The 14,661-nt window shown below is 42.4% G+C and overlaps 1 long non-coding RNA gene across 3 annotated transcripts in view; it reads left to right on the forward strand.

Moving 5' to 3' along the window:
* Positions 1–14,661, forward strand: part of LOC115296225 — a 34,471-nt gene that overhangs the window by 8,240 nt on the left and 11,570 nt on the right. The gene's annotated exons all lie outside the window — the stretch shown is intronic.

Consider the following 14,661-nt stretch of genomic DNA (forward strand, 5'->3'; position numbering starts at 1 on the left):
CGTGCCAGAATGTATTTAATAAATGGGGACCCCAAGAACCCAGTGCTTTCATCACTTCATTAGAAACTGGAATTCCCAGAAATTAGAATCTGAATCTAGAATTCCAGTAGGATCTCCTCCACATGGGTTCGAAATCCAAAAAGAGAGGAAAAAAATTGGCTATGCATGCCATTGGTCTCAACATCTGAGATAGTTCCCTGCTGATTCATAATGCAAACATAGGGGTTAATTTCCTCCTTTCAGAAATCTACACATGTGCACCCCAAATTATTATTATCTGTGTTCAGCCATGAAAGCATGACAAGCCAAATGGCTGCCAGCATGGCCTTTTGCCTTCCCTGATTTAAATAAATAGATCTGGTTTTGGGCAGGCTTTCCAGACTGATGTATGCTCCAGGCATGAATGTTATTTTATTAAGATATATAGTGACATAAAAATATTTATATAATCAATATATCTTGTTCAACTTTAAAATCTAGGACAGGTTTTCAAGTAATCTCATTTTCACAGATCAAGTAGACTAGTCAGAAGCAATGATGGATATTGGAGGAGACATCATGTTTATTTATAACAGATTGATATTTTATCTAGTTATATATATGTACTAGGAAATGAAAATAGGTTTGTCCAAACATTTCTCCACCCCCAAACCTAAAGAATGGGAGACACTTCATCTGAGCTCTCTTACTATATAATAGAATATTTTGTCTTTAAACGGTAGGTGGATGGTCTGTATTTTCACTTTATTGGCTTACCCCAAGCTTTTTGTTTCACCGAAATAATTCCCTGTAAGAGTAAAGGGCCATTCTTTGAAATGGAATTCTTCCTACTACAGTTCTTTGAATGGGTCCCTTTTATGTCCTACCTTTCTTGAAGGTTTTCATTTCAGTGCACCATTATAGGGAAGAAGTTGATGAATGAAATTGAAATGTGGACTTGGGTAGAAGTGACTGAAGGTTCTTCATTTCAGGGGTTGATTCCTTTTCTCGTATTATATTGTGGAATCTGAAAATACCCCCTTGGAATTCTGGTCACCGTCTTTAGGATACCCCCAAGGGAAAGTCCCTTCATACTTCTTCCCTCCAAGATTTGTCAATCTCATTTGGCAAAATATAGTCATGCTCAGACACTTCTAGTGGGTAACTCAAAGAGGTGCCAAAGGAAATAAATACACACCATGACCCAAGAAGTACATAATTAAAGTTGGAATATAACTAATATGAAGAAAGGTAAATTAGAAGACAGACACCAATAAGATGTAAGCATTAACAGGTCATCAAAACACAAACACAAACACAAACACTGAGGCTTGCCAAGGTGTTTGGAAACAGCCTAAATCAGGAAGTATCTCAGGAATAACTTTATCTACCCATCGTCCCTTCCATTCCTCCGGCAACAGTTTAGCCTCCACTTCATGCTAGGTGCTATGCCAAATCCTGGCCACTCAACGATGAAGGAGATGGGGCACCTGGGTGACTCAGTTGGCTAAGCCTCTGACTTCAGCTCAGGTCATGATCTCATGGTTCATGAGTTTGAGCCCTGTGTCAGGCTCAGTGCTGCCAGCTCAGAGCCTGGAACCTGCTTCAGATTCTGTGTCTCCCTCTCCTTCTGCCCCTCCCCTGCTCGCTCTCTGTTTCGCTCTGTCTCAAAAATAAATAAAAACTATTTTTAATTTAAAAAAAAGATGGAGGAGACTTGATGCCTGCTCTCTAGTTCCTCAAAGCCCAAGAGTGATGGGTAGGAAGAGACAACTAAGTAAATAAGTGAGAAGAATAGTTTAATAGCTGAGTCCTAGAGGAATCTGGAGACATGAATGATAATAGCAAGCAATATAACACCATATGGCAGGCAGGCACAGCAAGCATTTTAATGATGTATATATTAACTGGTTCCATTCCCACAAGACCCTGTGTGTAGATATTAGTGTTATCCTTATTTTCATGGGGCACAAAGAGATAAAGCAATTTGCCAAATGAAGCAGCAGACACGTGACAGAGCTGGGGTTTGAACTCGGGCATCTAGCTACAGGGTCCACATTCTTAACCAAGATGCTGAGAATTTGCCAGACAGGCACAAAGTGACTTTCTTTTTTGAAGAGGATCAGGGTCATAGATTTTGTGAAGAAGCAGAGGAGGAACATGACATGAGGTGCCAATGGAGCTTAAAGATTCAACTTTTGGAAAGTGGAGGGTGATCTGGATTGAGCTGGCCCGTGACCTCCCAAAGTGGGCTGAGATTGCCCTTGGGAGTATGCGCCCGTGGGAGCACTCACCCTTGGGAGAGGACTCATGGCCTTCAGATCAACGTGGCATGTTATTTAATTCTCCCAAGATTGGTGAGAGGAGGCTTTTATCTGACAGCACATCACTTTACAATGTAGTTTTATGTTATTGAATAGGATGTGAAATCACCATGATATTTTTCCTTGTTTCTTCTTTTGATTTCTGATTCAAAGTATTCCTTTAATGCATTTAAAAATCAAATTTCAAATTACAGAAGTAATTTGTTACTTACTTGACTAAATAAAATAGCCCATGGCTATATAAATTAAACATTATTCTTCTCCTAACATCCTTCCATTCCTACTTTCTTGAGGTATTACTTTTATTATACAACTTCAGCTCAGGTCATGATTTGATGGTTCATGAGTTTGAACTCCACATTAGCTCTTTGATGTCAGCTTTGGCCCCTCTTTCTCCCTCTCTCTCTGCCCCTCCCCTGCTCGCTTGCTCTCTCTCTCACTCAAAAATAAATAAGCGTTTAAAAAAATGACCTGTTAGGCCTACAAGCTCAATAGTGTTCAATAGCATACTTCTGTTTCTTGAGCAGGCTCCATGCACCAATTTTCAGCAAATGCAAATTCAAATTTTCCTGGGATAATTTCCTGAGATGATTTCCTCAATCTCCTTAATCTGCATCATAGAAAAAAAAAGCTTTTTATAAAACCATTAACTGGAAATTCTTACATTTTTTTGACAACAGCTTTTTAAAATAAAAATGGAAATATCAAAGAAATCCCAAGTTCACCTGCTACAGTGACCTGGACAGGCCCTTAAGCACAGATGGTTTGGTATGGGACCATCCAAGGTGAGCAAGTCCAGAGCCAACAGCTCAGGTGAAGGGTCTTGCTCTTGTTTTGAAGAGCTAGATACTCTTTGGATTTCCCCCTCTTTAATATTTAGGCCTTTTCGATCTCCAAGTTATTCTCTCTTTTTTTCTTTTTAATTTAAATCCAAGTTAGTTACCGTATAGTGTAATAATGGTTTGGGGAATAGAATTTGATTCATCACTTATATATAATACCCAGAGCTTATCCCAACAAGTGCCCTCCTTAATACCCATCACCCATCCCCCCACCCACTTCCCCTCCAGCAACCTTCAGTTTGTCCTCTGCATTTAAAGGTCTCTTATGGTTTGCCTTGCTCTGTTTTTATCTTATTTTTCCTTCCCTTCACAGATGTTCATTTGTTGTATTTCTTAAATTCCACACACGAGTGAAATCATATGGTATTTGTCTTTCTCTGATTTATTTCGCTTAGCATAATACATTCTAGTTCTATCTGCATTGTTGTAAGTGGCAAGATTTCATTCTTTTTGATCGCTGAGTAATATTCTATGGTGTGCATACGTGTGTGTGTGTGTGTGTGTGTGTCTGTTTGTCTGTCTGTTTGTATACCACATCTTTTTATTTATCCATCATCAGTCAATGGACATTTGGGCTCTTTCCATAATTTGGCTATAGTTGATAGTGCTGCCATACACATTGGGGTGCATGTGCCCCTTTGAATAAACATTTTTTCATCCTTTGGCTAAATACCTGGTAGTGCAATTGGTGGGTCATAGGGTAGCTCTATTTTTAATTTTTTGAGAAACCACCACACTGTTTTCCAGAGTAGCCGCGCCAGTTTGCATTCCCACCAGCCGTGCATGAGGGACCCCCTTTCTCTGCATCCTCACCAACATCTGTAGCTTCCTGGGTTGTTAATTTTAGCCGTTTTCTGACAGGTGTGAGGTGGTATCTCAGGGTGGTTTTGATTTGTATTTCCCTGATGATGAGTGATGTTGAGCATCTTTTCATGCATCTGTTAGCCATCTTGATATCTTCTTTGGAAAATCTCCATTCATGTCTCCTGTCCAATTTCTTGACTGGATTATTTGGGTTTTGGGTGTCAAGTTTGATGAGTTCCTTATAGATTTTGGATACTAACTTTTCTCCGATATGTCATTTGCAAGTATCTTTTCCCATTTCCTAGGGTGCCTTTTAGTTTGCTGATTGTCTCCTTCACTGTGCAGAAGCTGATTATCTTGATAAGGTCCCAATAGTTCGTTTTTGCTTTTGTTTCCCTTGCCTTCTGTGACATGTCTGGTAAGAAGTTGTTGCAGCCAAGGTTAAAGAGATGGCTCCGTTTTCTCCTCTAGGCTTTTGATGGGTTCTTGTCTTACATTTGGGTCTTTCATCCACTTTGAATTAAGTTTTGTGTAAAAGCTATTCTTATTGACCAAAAAGACTAAAACAAAACAGAAAGTGCTTGAGTTCTGCTTTCTCTGAGCCACTTGCTCACCTCTCCATGCCCCACAGTCATGGCCAACTTTTCGGTTCCTTAACTTGGCGGCCTCCCCCTCCTGCTACTCCTCTGCTTTCCCCACCCCACCTCTTCTAGTCTCAGCTTACACAACTCTTCCTCAGATAAGCACTCCCTTCTCCCTAGACCCCTCCCCACACGGTTATTCCTTCTCATGGTACCTTTTACTTCTCCCTCATGAATGTAAGCTCCCTGAAGGTGGGGATTTCACCTGTCTCATTCACCACCACATCCCTAGGCTGAAACAGGGCCTCCTGAATACGTCTGTAAGCACACAGGCAGCACCAGGCATGTCATACACTGTGGGCCAGCCACTGTTCCAAGGGTTTCGCACTTGCTATTTTATTCAACTCTCAAAACAACCCTTAGTGAGCACTCTTAGTGTCGATTTACAGATGTGGAACCTGAGAGGTGGGAGCCCATGCTCTTACCCACTGGGCTTTCTTGTCATGCAAACTGCACCCCTGATTTTCTGACCTAATATGACTATAAAGTCTTCCTCCCCTTTTACAACCTTCAGATCATTTGGGGTTTTAGCCTTCCTGACACAATTCTTACTTATGTTTACCATGCTCCTTGCTTGTTTTTAACTTGATTATATGCTTCTTTTACCAGCTCTTTTCCTGTTCCTTTAGATTTTGAAGTTCATTAGAGTTCAAACACTCCGTGTGGGGTGTGGGGCGAGGGGCACCCTTTTATTTTCAGTAAGATCAGTTGTAATTACACCGAGTCCCAGTCGTGAGTCCATCAGGACGGCGTGAGCCTCCCTCTCTTCCAAAATCCTGGGCCATGGAGTCATCCATCTTTCCCTTGAATTTTAAGAAATCAACATTCCACACATTTAGAGTTCATAAAAACTGTACACGTCTGAGTCTCTCTCGCCAGCTATTGCAAACCTTCTCCCAAGGTGCCCATAAGTAGCACAGTGTGAACCCAAATTCTGCCTTGTTCATTAAAATTTATCGAAGGGAGCAGTTTCCCTAGTTCCTTCTGTACCCTCTGGGAAATGAAATCGTCAACAAGTGAAGTCAGGAATTTCTCTGGAGGTCTGCTCTAAAAGGAGCGATTGAGTGTCCAGGGGAGTGTCCAGGCAGAAGTCTCTGCTCCTCCCTGATCTGTTTCCTGACCTGTGCCCGGGAACGTCTGCCGTTTTTTCTACCTCATCCCAAGAACCATAATGTCACCATCCCTGGCTACTATCACTTCTGCTCATTTTCTACCATAGCTCTACCTCTTTAAGGACACATGGCGACCGTTTCCTGGCTCCTCACCTGATCATCCCAACCACACACACACACACACACACACACACACACACACACACACACACACACGGAGGCTGAATTACACAGAAGAGGAATGCCAGGAGGATGTGACCATATTTGTGAGGCTCCTTCCTACATTTTCTTTAATTTTCTCTTTACTTATCTAATTTTAAACTTTGCTATGCCACAGTCTTTTCTTCCTGCCCTCTATCCCCCTACATACACACACACACACACACACACACACACACACACACACACACACAAACACACACACACACACAGATGCACTTACTATACCAGATACAGTTATTCTGGGTCGCGTCTCCCCAGAGCAGTCTTGTCATACTGACCAGACCAAACTCTGCTCCTGACAATCCCATGTCACCTCCTAACTTATTTCTTGCATTTCCTCTTCAGCATTGGGTACTCCAAAACGTCTCACCAGGACTTACAAATCTGGGACCTGCCGTTACGGATGGATGGCTCCAGGTTGAAGGCTTCTCTTTCTCTGTTGCTCCTCACTGTCATGTCCACCCTGGTCCCTCACTTTCAGGATGTGTTTCCTGTGCAGATGTGTGTCTCCACCCATTTCTTTCCTTGTTTACTTATTATCACTTACTCCCTCCTGCTTCAGCCCCTCACTTGTCACCAATTTTGCAACCAACCAAAGGATAGATTATCAACTAATAGTACAGTTCTAAGTCCTGTACTTGAAGCAAAAGAGTGAGCTGTTTGAAAATGGAGAAGGGACAGTTATCTTTGCTTAGCCTGTGAAGGAAGGCGGACCCGCCTCTGGGAGATGCAGCGCCTTAACCACTTCCATAAATGGCCATAAAGGTGAATATTTCAGGCTTCACGTTGGCCCTTCACAGGAAATATTTTGACCCTAACAGTTCCCTTAGCATTGGTGCTTTCCCACCACACAAGATCCTAGTTCACCTGGGGTTGAAACCAGCCCCCACCCCTCCTCTCTTTTCCATAAGTCTCTGGGTCGCCTGGACAGGAGGGAAGGGTGTCAGATGGTGGAAAGGTGATTCTCACCCCATATGAGCCAGGATGTGATTCCCACTGGGGCAAATTTGTAGCTCTGGCATTTCAAGTTAGAGATTTGTTTTTTAAATGAAACAATGATAGAATTTTAGATCTTTTTTTTTTTTTTGGTCTTCTGTTTCTTTGAAAAAATTATTTCCCACATCATTCTGTGACAGTTCGTGGACCCATGGTAGTTCCACACACAATGAGTCTTGTGAACTTGGAATGTCTTTCCTTCTGCCAACATCCTCGGTGCTAGGATCAGCACATCATTCACCACCCAAGACAGGAGAAAGGTCTTCCCGCACTAACACATGCTCTTGAATTCCTCAGCCAGCCTCATTTATAAAAAGTTAAGTATCCGTGGCATAACTTGCAGTTGATCCAAAAAGACTTTCACTGTACGTTGTTAGGACATGTACTATATTTAAAATCTAAAAATATTATGAAACTCAGCCCCTAGGGAATCTTTGTGCTACCCTGGTCATTTTTAATTTTTATAGATACACCAATTCTTAAACTAAAAAACAAAAAATAGATTAATGTTTAAGAATCATTAAATGGAACTTGATTTTCTTTTCTTGTGTTTTTGTTTGTTTGCTTGTTTGCTCTTACCAAAAAGATCTCAAGAAATATTTTATTCTTTGGGAGATTTTCTGAAAATTATTCTTATTAAATTTCTTAAAGACTTCCAAGATAACCAGATCCTTGAGCTCCAGACCTAGAGAGAAAAAAGCAACAGGCCTCAAAAGGAGAGAGTTATTTTTAAGGCTCCTAGGGATAAGACATGGGAGTCCTGTAAAGGGAACGCTGTGGTTGGTGGTCTACGGTAGATTGAGTTACTGACCCTACCCTAATTCTTTATCCTTCCCCATACTGATCCTGTCTTTATTCAAAATTTTGGTATGTTATGATGGATTATTTTGCATTTTGATTCTTAAAAGGATTTCATTAAAATATCATTTATCGTGACTACATATCTTGGCACTGCTTTCAACTTTTCACTGAAGATAAGTGCTCACTCATCTCACTCGCCCTTAGTTCTGCCCAGTGTCTGCGATATGATGCAGAAGTTCCTCCACTAACTGGACAGAGCATGGTTCTCCTCCTCTTTAATGAATGTGATTTGCTTTGGTGATAAAATGAGACAGAAATGGTGGTGCGTCCCCTCCAGACCTAAGTCTTAAGAGATGGTGCCTGTTTCCACATGCCAACTGTCACTTCTGCCCTCACCACGAAAAGCTCCTGCCTGTAGTCCCTGGAGAGGCTATATGGAACAGAGGAGAGTTACATGAGCAGGGGCAACCTACCAAGTTATATCAGCTTGGCCTATCCGAGATCAGACAACCACCAACCCACACACAGACACAGGAGCTAAATAAATATTTACTGTTCAGATTTTGTGGTTGTTTGTTACACAGAAATGCATTACACACACTGTCAGTTATTTCACCCCGGCTGCTTATTTTGACTTAATCCTATTAACCGTCATCGATAATAGACTTCAGAACAGAGAGGTCTAGGCTCCTGGCAGCGAACATAAACAAGAAAGACTTTATAGAGTCTTCAGGGGAAACGATTACTTTCTTTGATGAGATATACCGTGTCTCATCTCCTGTTGTTTTCCTTACTTGTTTGTGAGCAAGAAAGCGAGGTAGCTCTGATGGCCAACTGCAGGCCGTCCAAAAACTTCCAGTAGAGGAGTGCAGAGCTGTGACAATCACAGAGAAATAAAGCAAAAAGCTTGATCGACCCATGCCTGAGTCTGAACTACCTAGAGATTTTCACTCTACGAAAATCCATTATCACATGATTCAGTACGCGTCTTTCTTGGTTAAGCCAGTTGGATTTGGGCTTCTGTTTCTTGCAGCCGAAAGCATTCTTAGGAGCTGACTCACCATACAACTGTTTCTTTTTCTTTGTATTTTTTAATGTTTATTCTTGAGAGAGACAAAGACAGCGCGTGAGCAGGGGAGGGGCAGAGAGAGAGAGGGAGACACAGAATCTGAAGCAGGATCTGGACTCTGAGCTGTCAGCACAGAGCCCAACATGGGGTTGGAACCCACAAACCACGAGATCATGCCAGAACCAAAGTCCAATGCTTAACTGACTGGGCCACCCAGACATCCCCAGACAACTGTTTCTGAACTCACTTGAGGACCCCTCCTGTCACATTATTCCAGGTCTGACAGGTGAAGTTGCTGGGTGATCTGAAATAAAGCCCATAAAGTTCACAGTCACCAGTGAAAGCCCCACTCTCTCCCCTCAGGCCATGCCCCACAGAGAGTTTATCTGCCGATAGTCTCTGCCTCCATCATCGTGGCTGTAATTACACAAAAAACTTCTCACCTTACCGCATGCTCTTTCTACTTTAAAACAGAAAAAGAGACGGAACTGATTAGATCAACTGTGGTATTTTCATATGAAAGAATATTAGGCATCCAGCAAAAATAATTTATTAATTCAGCAAATATTTACTCAATCCCTCTCTGTTCCAAGCCCTGTGCTGTGGAAGAATACATGATGATAGGGAAAGGGTTGAATATAGACTATTTTTAAAAATCAAGCTATAAAACATAGATACAGTATGACCTTAAATATGTGAAAAAGGAATGTGTATACACATATCCACGTCCCTACAAAGAAAATAAGACTGTGAGACTGAGAAGCTACTCTATTAATAAGAATTATCTCTGAATAATGGAATGATAGACAATTGATTTCCTCTTTGTGCTTTCCCATATTTATCACATGTTCTATGATTAATTGCTATTACTTCTATAAAATAGGAAAAATACTCAAAGAAGGAAATTATGTGAGTATTCTTCATAAATTTAATATATCTTGAAGTGTCATTATCTTGTTTTGTTCACATTTCTTTCTTCTTTCAGTGAACCCTGACGTTTAACATGTATTTACACACAGGATCTGTGTGTAGGAACTAGAGACGGAACAAAGTAAGGGGATGTTCTTAAGTGATTGAAAGTCGTATTTACGTTTAGAATTGCCTCTCTTTTCACACCAGATTTGAAACTTGCGAAAGGGAGCACCATGCGGACTACAGACCATATTTACTACTCAGGCCTCCTCACAAGCCTGAGCACATTTCTAAAGGGGACAGGAAAAAGGAGAAATAGGGAGAGTGTCATGAGACTCAGCATCCAGGGGCTAATGAGTGAGCAACTAAGTCCTTCCATCTTGGCTGGCAGGAGGCAGCTGATGTACTTTTAACTCTGACAGACGAGCGTGGGGAAAACCCACATTCTGCGGGGACATCTCCAGGGTACACTGCTTACTATGCGAAAGAAAGACATTTTTTTTAAAGAGAAAGAAATGAAGGGAGAGGACACATTTTTATGATTTCATCTCAAGGTGTAACGTGAGATTTCTATTCTCCTCCTAGAGGAAACTGGAATAAAGGGGAAGAAATTGGAATTATTAAGGCTGGAATGTTCCACTTGCACTGAGAATTTATAAACTACATGCAAATACTGTATTCTGCCATTATAAAGTGTATTACGTCGTCCTTACTTTTTTACAAAACTTTCACGTTAGTCATTGCACTTGATACTCACAACCCCCACGTGAAACCTGAGGCAAATATTCTTCTCCCCCTTCTTTCTGGTCTTCCTATAAATGAGAGCCATAGACACCAGGCAAGGATTCAAGCTTAACTCTTATGTGGTCAGGGGCTCTTTTCTACTAAATAACTCAGATGCATGTATTTGGCTGATAAGATATAGAAACCATCTCATTTGCCCCCCCTTCCATATATTTACTAAACTAGAAAAATCAATTGCATGGAATAAAATTTTCCACACATGGAAGTATCCAGGACAGCCTTTACGTTCACTGGATGTTCCGAAAATATAAGATGACTGACATGCACTTGATCTTAATAAGGAACAGATTTCTGTAGAAAATTATAGCTTTCATATTAGATTTTTCATTACCCTTTCCTTTCCTTGGAACTTGCCTACATGCTACTGAAAGGTTGCGTCCTGGGGGGTAAAAATTTGTATCAAATATCAAAGGACTTGAGGCCCATGTCTCCTAAGGCAGTAATTTTTCATTTTCTTTCTATTTTGCAATCAACTCAGTATAAATTAATTTGGACCATATTTTTAAAGAAAACCAATCAGATCCTGTTCATGTGTGAAATGAAAATGAGTGAAGTTAGCAACCACACAAAACAACCAAACTCTTTCCTGCTAAGAAAATTACTAGAGTCAGAGTGGTGAATCAGAAACAAGTTGGGTTGAGCTTGATGAAGCCTGAATTCTCCCGTCAATAGATATTGTCTGTGGCTGTTAACAAACAATTAAACACAGCCATGGAAAGTAAAAAGTTCAATAAACTATCCAGGGGCTTTCAAACGCTCGGAATATTTGGGCTTATGAGGATGCATCTTGACAGATGTGTGAACATTTCGCATTTCCATCTGATCATCAGAGTGTCCTCCTCTCTGGGACCCCAGGAACGTGGTATTCCACACCCACCTGCCTGTGTAATAATTATAAACTTTGTATGCCAGATGGGGGAAAAAACTCCCTAGGGACGAGGCTCTACGTTTCTTCCAAATGACTCTGCTCATTCCCTACTGAGAAACCACAGTGTATGGACACAATGCAGGCAAAGATGTCTGGCCCACCAGCCTTCCAGGAGCTTCCAGACTGGGCAGTCAGCGTGGCCTGAATATGAACCTCCTACCTCTGAATCATCTGGTGCTTGCTGATAACACACATCCTTGGGCTTCACCCCAGACCTTCAGGGTCAGACGCTGCTGGGGCGGAGCCTTGCCAGCTGCATTTTAACAAGCTCCTTTCTTTGATGATTCCTGTGAACTTTGAGTGCCACTGATTTCCTGCATTTCCGACAAGCAAGGACAAACTAATGCAACTTGAAGAAAGGGGCTCTGGCCCCAAGAGGGTGGGATGCAAATAATGGAGTGATGACGGGGTGGGACAGGTCAGGCAAAACACCTAAAGGAATGCTAGACAGAGAGAGGTTCAGATCTAGTAACAAAGAAGCAACCTTTAGCCCACATGAGAGAAAGCTCAGCTCCTTGTGCAGCCCACAGTTAGGATCGCAGCTAGAGCTGTCTAGACAGCATTTGGGAGCACTGCCAGCTGGTCCTGATGCCTCCTGGGACCAGGTGGTTCTCCAGCTCTCAGGCTGGGGAAGCCGCAGGTGCAGTATTGCCAAACAGTGTTGCTGTGTGCAGTGTGAAAGAGCCTGCTGGGCACTGTTTAACACTCGGCTCTCCAGGGAGAATAAAACCCTGACTGGTAGCATCTGCCGATTTCCATGGTGTAAATTCTCCCACCATGGCTAATTTCAAGCCATGTCATGTGATGTCCTGAATGTAACCTTAGGAAAATAGGCACACAATGGTTCTCAAAAGCCAATGTGAGCCAGCTCTAGCACACAGCTGGCTCAGCGTGCACGCACACATACACACACACACACACACACAACACACACACACACACACACACACACACACACATACACCACACACACAAACACACACATTTCTCACATAAAGGCCCTCATAGCTTTAAAAAATTTTTTTTAATAGTTTATTTATTTTTGAGACAGAGAGATACAGAGCATGACCAGGGGAGGGGCAGAGAGAGAGAGAGACACACAGAATCTGAAACAGGCTCCAGGCTCTGAGCTGTCAGCAAAGAATCCAGTGTGGGGCTTGAACCCACGAACCGTGAGATCATGACCTGAGCCGAAGTCGAACGCTTAACCGACTGTCCCTCAGGCGCCCTGGCCCTTATCACTTTTATATCATTTTGTCTTTTTGCACTCCTCTATCTAAGTGCTCCTCCTGTCCCCACTTTGAATATATAACTATTCTTTGCTAATGGTGCATTTTACTTTTAGGGTTTTTTTTAACATTTATTCATTTTTTAGAGAGACAGAGAGACAGAGCAAGAGTGGGGGAGGGGCCGAGTGAGGCGGGGAGACAGAATCAGAAGCAAGCTCCAAGCTTAGATCTGTAAACACAGAGCCCAGTGTGGGGCTTGAACTCACAGAAAGTGAGATCATGACCTAAGCTGAAGTCAGACACTTAACTGACCTAGCCACCCAGGTGCCTCAACTATTAGTGCATTTTTTTAATGTTTTATTTATTTTTGAGAGAGAGAGAGAGATAGCATGAGCAGGGGAGGGTCAGAAAGAGAGGGAGATACAGAATCCAGAAACAGGCTCCAGAATCTGAGCTGTCAGCAAAGAGCCCGACGCAGGGCTCAAACCCACCAACCACGAGATCAACACCTGAGCTGAAGCCGGATGCTCAACCGACTGAGCCACCCGGGTGCCCCAAATAGCGCATTTTAAAAGCTATCAGTTTTTATACAAAGATGATTTTTCCTAACTAAATAAAAAGACTGAATCCAAAAAATGGTAATTGCAGTTAACCTCTCTCTCTTACATCGTTGATACAGAAATTGCCATGTGCCTGTGTGGTAGGCAGGATAGCATCCTCCATCTAAAATCCCCACATCCTAATCTCTAGAAGTGTAATTTTGTCAGATCACATGGCCGGGGGGAATTAAGGAGGAGAATGGAATGGAATTTGCTAATTATCTGATTTTAAGATGGATTATCTTGGATTATCTATGGGCCCTGTGTTATCACAAATGTCCTTCAATGTGGCAACAAGAAACAGAAGACTCAGTGACATAAGAAAAACTCAACAGGCCACTGCCGGTTCCAAAGGTGAGGAAGGGACCATGAGCCAAGGCACAGCGGCCTCTGCGGGAGCTGGTGTAGCCAAGACTCCAGCTTCTCACCGAGCCTCCAGAGAGGCTCCAGTCCTCCCGACACCTTGACCTTAGCCCGGGGAGACCCATTCTGGACTTCAGATCTCCACAGTCTATTATTTCAGATCATAAATCTGGGTTATGTCAAGCCACTAAGTTTGTGGTAATTCTTGATGGCAGCAATAGGAAACTAATACACCTGTTTTTCAGGAAAGAGGCAAAACGAAGGAACAAAAATGTGTAACTAGAAAGCCATAAATGGCCCTGGAAGTGCTGACCACAGGCAGACAGACAGACACACAGACACACGTGCGCACACACACACACAAAGGATGGGGTGTCTGCTAAGCCTGAGGAAGCAGTCTGACTCTCTGAGGAATAGGTAAGATACTAGGGAGCTCAGCCTGCCATTTTCTCTCCACTGTTCTCTCAGAATAAGTGTTTCATCTCGACATTACCTCATTTGGATACCTTAAAACAAGATCCCTTAAAACAAGATCCGGGTCCTGAAGTTAACACCTTTACCAAGTCTGAATTGGCTCTCAGCACTGCCCTCCCTAGCCAAAGGCAAGACATTCAGAAGTCTCCAGATAATCAGGCAGCCTGTCTTACAGATGCTTATTCATACAAGGGTGGGAGAGCCTTGAGGTGTAAAATGTACTCTCTCTTGAAGTCTCTAATTTGCTGCCTTTAAAACTTCTCCAAGGTGCTAAGAGGCCCATTAGTCAAACTTCCACATCCTTCAGGTAAGGAATAAAGCGATGAAGCAAGTGGCCCAAAGTCACCCCTGCATTCAGTCAGTGGTGTCTAAACACGGTTCACAGCCCGGCCCCTCCCTTCAGCCCTGGGTTTCTGTACTCCTGCCCATGACGTGGATTCTGTGAGGGATCTGGAGGAAAAAAAGAAAGAACTATTGCAACACACAACATGGACAAATCATCCTACAGACTTTATGTTGACAGAATGAAGCCAGACACAAAAGAGAACATTCGGTAAGTTTC

The sequence above is a fragment of the Suricata suricatta genome, chromosome 7 (genome assembly GCF_006229205.1).
Source record: "Suricata suricatta isolate VVHF042 chromosome 7, meerkat_22Aug2017_6uvM2_HiC, whole genome shotgun sequence".
NCBI lineage: Eukaryota > Metazoa > Chordata > Mammalia > Carnivora > Herpestidae > Suricata > Suricata suricatta.